At 47.5% G+C, this 7,834-nt stretch overlaps 1 long non-coding RNA gene across 1 annotated transcript; it reads left to right on the top strand.

The window, feature by feature from the left end:
* The first annotated feature begins 5,302 nt into the window (after nucleotides 1-5,302).
* Nucleotides 5,303-7,510, top strand: LOC146893501 (uncharacterized). The gene is made up of 2 exons (XR_015738270.1): nucleotides 5,303-5,412; nucleotides 6,791-7,510. It is a non-coding gene; the product is annotated as an uncharacterized LOC146893501 (long non-coding RNA).
* Nucleotides 7,511-7,834: the final 324 nt, after the last annotated feature.

Genomic DNA, 7,834 nt, shown 5'->3' with positions numbered 1-7,834 from the left:
TCACCCTGAATCAGTGCCTCAAGGGGGCTATGTGAGGTTAGGCAGCTCTTATTCCATGTACCTCCTGAAAAGTACGAATGCTCCTGGGGTAAAGTAGAGTGATCTGCTATCTGATAGCTACTATTGAGTCAAGGCTCTGCCCTATGAGCTTCTTTAACCATAATTACCTCCTTAAAGTTTCCACCTTAAACAGGGTCATGCCGGGCTAGGGCTTCTGCATATGTGTTAGGTGATTTTCCTGAGGTGTGAACAAACTGACCCTAGATAGGACACCAATGACAGATCCAAGGAGTAATTCACAGAAAGTCTAGCTTAGTGAACATATGAGTTTATTAGGACATCATAGTATTAACGCTCAACTTGAAATACCCTAGAATAACCTGAACAGAGTCTCAAGGTTGGAATGTGGATGTGTGTATAAAGAGACTATATTAATTTATGTGGGAAAGCCCAGCCCACTGTGGGTGACACCATTCCCTGGGAAGGTAGTCCTGGAGTCCTGGACTGTATAAAGAAGCTAACTGGGTATGAGAGAGAGAGAGAGAGAGAGAGAGAGAGAGAGAGAGAGAGAGAGAGAGAGAGAGAGAGAGAGAGACTGCCTTGGAAGTGTAAGTCAAATAAACCCTTTCCTTTCCTAGGTTTCTTTTAGTCAAGGTGTTTTATAATCGTCACAGAAAGGAAACTAAACATAATGTCACTTACAGAACCGGGGGTAAAGAGTGATTTATAGGTCTGTGGATGACGCAAAGGCAGCTGCATCATGGATAAGCCCCAGCAAGGGTGACAGTTCAGCAGAGCAGCGTGGCTTTGGACTCTGGACAGCCTCCTGAACTGCCCCACTCCCACTGGGCAGAGCAGCTTATGCTTGGCAGACTCACTACTGGGGACATGGGACTTTGCTTCCTTTCACAAGAGCCCGCTGCACCCCTGCCCCTGACATCTATGTCTCTGTGACCTACACAGTCCTCTGACATCCCGTCTGGTCCCACCATCTGCACTGATCCTCTTATTCTTTTCTGGGTTCGGGGCAGGAAAAAAGCAAACAGTTAGCGTTTGCTCTGCCGTATCCGAGCAGAAGTCCTGTACATCTACAGCCTGCCAAATGTCAGGGATGACGAGCGGATTAGCGGACCAGCATGCAGGCAGCAGCAGCCATGCCTTTGAATTCCTGTGACCCAAGCAGCCTGTCTCATGTGTGTTTGACTTTATCCCCAGCAAGACCACAGAGCTAAACTTCTTTTCCCATTGAAAACCTTAGAAAGGGTCTTCAAAACCAGAGTACAGAAGTTCAGACAACACACACATGGGATGGTGAGTGTCGTCACCTTGACAGGCTCTGAATTCCTGAAGAGACAAGCCTCCATGTACACCTGTGAGATGCTATTTAGCTCTGAATATGCCTGTCCGAGAGTACCTGGATGGGGTTTATTGATGTTGGGAGACCCAACTCACCCGTGGACAGGACCATTACCTGGGAGGGGAGTCTTGGTCTGGGTCCCGTGGACAGGACCATTCCCTGGGAGGGGGGGTCTTGGTCTGGGTAAAATGGAGAAACTGAGATGAGCACAGGTTGCCACTGCTCCCCGCTTTCCAAGTGTGACTAAAGGTGACCAGCTGCCGCCTTGACAGCCCGTCCCCATGATGGACACCCTTGAGCTCTTCTGCCGCCTTGACACCCCGTGTCCATGGTGGACACTGCTAGGCTGTGAGCCAGGGTCAGTCCTTTCTCCCCTAAGTTGTTTTGGCCAGACTATTTTATCACAGCCACAGGAAGAGACCGGCACAGCTAACTAGTTTCATTTGGAACATAGGGAAAATATTGCATGGAGGGGAAGGGATATCAAGAGGCTAGGAGCATCCAGTAACAACAAATAGTGAACACCTTGTTTCCGGATAAATGGAACCCAGGAAAGTGACGCAGAAAGGCAGATACTTAGCCCTGGTCTGTGCTATCATCTGCTATAGATTTTGAGATGTGAGAGAAAATATTGCTTATTCTTCCATGCTGTCTATGAGGAGTTTCACACACCATGGTTTCGCATTGGTGCTGTGTTCAGGCCTCTGCTTCCTGTTCTTTTCTGTTGCTCAGACTCATGTTATGACCTTACAATCTTACCTCATCAACTATCAAATAATAAAGCAAGCCAAGAGGGGATCCAGTCTAATTACTTCCTTGAAGTTTTATGGGTAATGTATATGGGCTTCGCAAGCCTGCGGGTGAATAACCTTCCCTACGCCGGAGCACTCCATCCTCTGATGAGCATAATTAATGCCCGAGTCCATAAAAGAGCTGTGTGTGCCTCATAAAACTCAGAGAAGGCATAAAACCCCTCTTGTGCCCAGGGTTGCCATGGTTACTGTTGGGGGAACACTTTATTATCGATTCCCAGCCCCCTCCCCAGGGTAGTCATCCACAGATTTATGGATCTCAGGGTACCTCTGGTGCACCCCTGGTTTTAGCTCTACTGTTGCCAGGCCGGTGCCTGGAGGTTGCCCACTAAGATGTAGTAATGTGGCCAACTGTGTGGTCATGGGGACATCTTGGTGACATTGGAGGTTAGACAGGCTATGTCAACGTCAAAGGTGCTAGATATCAACACTTAGACAAGACAGACCTGGGAAGGAAAGGGGTACTTGAATTGGTGGCTGGTTCTATACCTTCTGAAGGCCAAGCTCTTTGAAGTCCAGGGGCTGCTGAGCTGTCCTGGCTGAACTGCATGACAGGAGTAGTGGCCCTGATATTCTTGATTTCCATCCTTGCCTAAGCTAGTGAACCCTAGCCTGAAGGTCAGTAGAACAAAAGCCATGGCTTGGACTCCAGAGTCATACAGGATGGGGTTTAGGGTCCATGGACTCACATAACTGGGATGGAGCTTGGTTTTGATTAATGCCAACACTAAGATTTTAGATTAGTCCCATAGCCTCTCAGTGCCTCAGTGTGCTCATCTGAGAAATGGAGGCAGTAGTAATACTATCCCTGTATTCTTGTGAAAATCAATCAAGATAAAGTGTGGTACTAGCATTTAGCATGAAGGCACAATGGACCAGTTCCTGGGAGCTATTTGCTTCTCTCCTTGCTGGTTTAAAAGTTGACCCTGTACAGTCACCTTCCCCTTGGGCTGGCCCTGAAAACTGGGCCCTTCTCAGTTGATGATGATAAACTTTCAGCTTTCTGCTAGTCTGGACAAGAAGCCCCTGAGAGGGGCTGTGGAAAGATGAAGGAGGAGGGGCTGGGGAAGACCTTCAAGGTCATTGGACATAAAAAACATCCCCACACAACATCTTGCTATTTTTCCCTTGGAGAAATATAGTCAGAATTTACCTGTCAATGGCTCCCATGACCATGCAGCAGACAGAGCTGCAAGGGAGTCAAGCAACAGGTGTCCAGTTTGGGAAAGTCTGATGTCAGCGGATAGCTCTGATACAGCCATACTGAAGACGGATATATTGTGTATGCCCAGGGAGGGCTGGTACTAGGAGAAGAGATCAGTGCTTCTCTTTCCAGGGCTGAGTCAAGAAGTGGTTTGGAGCAAGGTGGATGAGGAAAGAGGTTGCAGCCAGACCCTGACTTTTAGCCCATGTGGGCAATGTAGAAGAGCAACACAGGCCTAATTTTGAGTCAGAGGAAGAGGGTGCAGGGAGGGCTCAGGCTAAAGCGTCGATGCCAGTGGGCAAGGAGGGAGGGAACAGTGCTGGCAGATCTACCTCGTGCTAGGCTATCTCTCATGGGTTAAGCTAGTGCCCTTGAGCAGCATCATTGCTGTACAGTGGCGGCTGCTCTGCATTCTGTTCTTCAGGATCCAGATCCATCTGCTGTGGCACAGTCCTCTCCCCCTCAGTGGGGGAGGCCAATCAGAACAGAGACAAGCACACAGCCTGCTGGGTCCCCTATTTCAGGGTGTTCTGGGTCGCAAGGCATGGTGGTGCTACTGGTGACTCTGTAGGGCATCGCAGTGCTATCCAACAGTTGCCTATGGGTGTGTGAGGAAGAGTGGGCCTGGCTCATGACGGTACTCATACCCATGTGATGTGTGTTTGGTTGTATGTTATAGATATTGTCTCTAACCCTTACAGCTTTAGGTGAGAGAAAAGTGTTTCTCTGTATGTAAGGAACCCAGCTTTGGGATGGCTGTATGAGCACAGCTTTTCCTTTGGGGGGGGACTGTTGACTCCCTGTTCCTCACTTGTTGGGCATGTAACCAAGTTTCTAAGTGGGAAGCCCTGGCAGAAGGGCCTATTCCATAAAGAGGAGTGCTTGTGCCCCTCCCTTGGCTGGCTACCAGACTACTGCCTCTGTTCACTTGCAAAATTAGTGTGTTTACCAGAAACACAGAGTGTAGAGTTTAAAACTGAGCCCCAAAGGAAGGCTATGAATGGCTCCCACCCCATATCAACCACAGGGATGGAGTCAGGGACAACCAGCCCACCAGGCCTGGAATGGAGGGGAATCTCACACCTCACATACCTAATTCTTTTCTCATTCGAAAGGAAGGCTCTCTCCCATTTCATTTCCCTTCGCCTCGACCTGAATGAAAACTATTTCTGTTACAGGAAGAGAGACACCCTGGGGTCCAGATCCCCTCTGACATGGAAAGGACTGGTTAACCTGTCTCCCACTTAAATTTACATCTCCTCTAGCCCTTTGCTTATGGTTTTCTATGAATTTTTATATGGCCACAGGCACAGGAGGTAGGAAATTAGAACCACCCTAGTTTGGCCAAACTGCAAATAAATCCATTTTCCATTACCGATTTCTATTTCCTAATTTCTCTTAAAATACAGGGGAAGTAGGTGGCAGGTTTATAGATTGCAGTACTCATAGCAGGAATATATCACTGGAATTCTTCCACGCCTAGGCAGCTCTCCAGCCCTGTGGACCTCACCAAGTCTGTGCTTGATGAACGTGGGAACCATCCAAATACATTAATTTAAATGGAACAAAGCCAAAGGTCCTTTCGTCAATTACATCCGTCACACTTCATATGTGTGAAAGCCACTTGTGTCTGGGCTGTCATTTTGGAGGAGAAGACATTGGGGCAGAAAGTTGGGGCTGGCAGCGTGGGACTAGATGGCCTAGAATTGTTATCTGAAGCGAGCCAGTGGCTTTTTAAAAGGTTGCTCGTGACAAAATATCTTTCAAAAGCAGCTTGAGGAAGGAGAGGTTTATTTTGGTCTGTGATTTGTGGGGATAAAGTCCACGTGGAAAGAAAGGCGTGAGGGAAGACCCTGATGAGACTGGTCGGTCATCCTGACTGCATCCGGGTCAGGGAAGCAGAGAGAGACCAATGCCGGTGCTTGGTTCATGTTCTTCTTTCCCTCTTTCCTTTCAGTACGAGACCCACATCCTCAGCACCACTCCCATCCGTGAGGGATCTTCCCTCCCCAGTTAAACCTCCCTGGAAGCATGCCGAGGTGAGTTTTCTTGGTGTTTCCAAATCCAAGTTAGCAAACACGATTAACCAATCTATTCCCCTTCGTGGGGGAGGGAAGGAACCAAAATACTTGACCTGTCCATCTGAAAGGCAGAGGTTCTTTCTGCTCATTGGGCTGAGACTCTGCTGAGGCCACTGTTAGGAATATTTTCCTAACGCAAGCTCTCCGCCGACACAACATCCCAATCAAGCCAAATCAAAACAAACCAAATTAAGAGATATCCAGGTTTAATGGAAGTTCTGAGCTCTCCGGTGGCCCCAAGTGGAAACTGGGAAGCCACGATCACCTGCTGGAGGAAGAAAAGGAGACCCCATGTTTCTCTGAAATATTCTTGGGAATGGTCCTGACTTCCCCCCTAGGGAGAGGTCAGGACCAGGACTGCTGGTATTTGGAGTCCAGAGTGCTAACTCTCAGGGTGAGGGGGCTAGCATAGATGCAAGATGCTGGGGTCTAAGCTCCCAACTTAACAGCCGCTGCCCTCGTTGGGAGGGGACGTACTCCCATCTTCTGGAAGGTCTAGGATGCACGTTCTTGCGAGACTCTACCATCCCTGCTCCCCGTGTTCATCTTTGCATGCAGGGCCAGGCCTTGGTCTGCTTTTTTCCTTGTAGGCAGGAAAGGGATATAAATTCCTGTTTGAAGCCTGGTTTGTAAAATGCAATTTAACACTAATTAAAGCGCTGTTTCCATTTTCCCAAAATTGGTCGTATGTATTATTTCCTGTGGTTGCTATAACTTGGGGCCTTAAAAACCACAGTTGAATTTTCATGTGTAGTTCTGGGGTTCCGAAGTCAGGAATTACCCTCACAGAGCCAAAAAGGACCTGTATGGTGGTGCGCCTTCCTCCCTGGTGTGTGTGGTGCTCCGGGGAGAAGCCTTGCTTCTCACCTTTTTCAATCTCTGGAGCTGTATTCCTTCCACGTATGGGTTCCCGGTCCCTTTCAGTCTTTACTTCTTCCCTCAGAAATGATAGCGTGTTAGCATCTCCCTTCACTTGGAACACACACAGTCTCCTTCCCTTGTCTTGAATATCCCTGTCCCCTCCTTTTAAAGGATCCTTCCAATTAGGGTTTATGTGGATAATCCAGTATCATCTTTTCAACTTTGGGGCTCTTCGTGGTTAAGACACGGGGTAGCAGCACATATCCCCAAATCTTTGTGAAGCAAGTGTTTCTTACCCCTCGAGAGTCCTCAGGACAGCAAGTGAGTCTGCTTGCTCTGGATTAGGCTTGACTGGGCTCATCTGGGCTGACTTTTGTGTCTGTGGTCATCTGGCAGGTTGGCTGGTGTAGGTCGGTCTCATCAGAAATGACGGTCTTCTACTCTGTATCTCATAACCTGGCATCTCTGTCCGCAGGTTCATCCGCAGGCTCATGCAGCTTTGCCTCCCACTGCTGCTACAGAGACCAGTGATGAAGCAGAAACACAAAGTACTGTTTAGCTTCTTGGAACCAAGTTCGCTGCTGCTGTGCTGGTCAAAAGTGTCCCCAAATCCAGCGTCAGAGGGGACTACAAAGTTAGAGGGCAAAGAGGAGGAAGGAAAAGTCCCCTTATCAACTCTGCTGGCTATAGTGACCTCTGGAGTCAGAATCATGACTTCTGAGTTCTGTTTCTATCTGCTCTGAGTCCTTGCTTCCTTATTGAGTAGGGTACCAAATCCATGTCATTGAGATGCTGTGTGTGTCTGATAAAGTAATACAGTAAAAAACCCTCAGTAAAATGCTGGGGACATGATTAAAGCCAATAAATATATAATAATAAATATATAATCCACTAATTATCTCCACAGGAAAGTAAATAATGAACAAGGTGCACAGCCATTATCATTTTTGCTCATGTCACCAAGGAGGCCATTTTGCTGTCAAAGCTCCCTCTTCTTCCTTCCTATGATGGAAGAGGACACATTAGAATGTGAACCTGGGAAACATTCAACAGGAAGCCTTCATTGGATCTCAACTCAAGTAGAAGCGAAGATGGGTTAGCTAGCAGAACTGTTTAAATGGGTGCAAATCTAGGAAAGGGTGTGTGCACTTTGCCTTTTAAATAAAATCTAATTTTTTTGTGCTTCTAAGTGGAATTAGTGGTTTTAATAGCAGATTTATAATTGGCCTTAACTATCATTAAAAGTGATGATTTTCCACATTGGCATGTCAGATGGAAATGCACAAAGCATTTCTTTAAGAGTTGGTGCTTGGGTGCCTTCCCCGCATGTGCCAACAGTGTCAGGTAGAGAAGGGGTGTGATTATGTTGGAAGCTGCCCAATGTTTGAGCTTGTGAAGAATGAAGGCTTTTGAACTTTAATTTCGTGTTGAATGACTGCAGTGAAATATCTAAAGCGAAGAGGCTTTGGGGAATTCTATTGTTCCTAAACTTGGAAGAAAGTGGGATGAATATGCAAAA

The sequence above is a fragment of the Myodes glareolus genome, chromosome 7 (genome assembly GCF_982192425.1).
Source record: "Myodes glareolus chromosome 7, mMyoGla1.1, whole genome shotgun sequence".
Classification (NCBI taxonomy): Eukaryota; Metazoa; Chordata; class Mammalia; order Rodentia; family Cricetidae; genus Myodes; species Myodes glareolus.
This window is presented reverse-complemented; position numbering and strand designations above follow the sequence as displayed.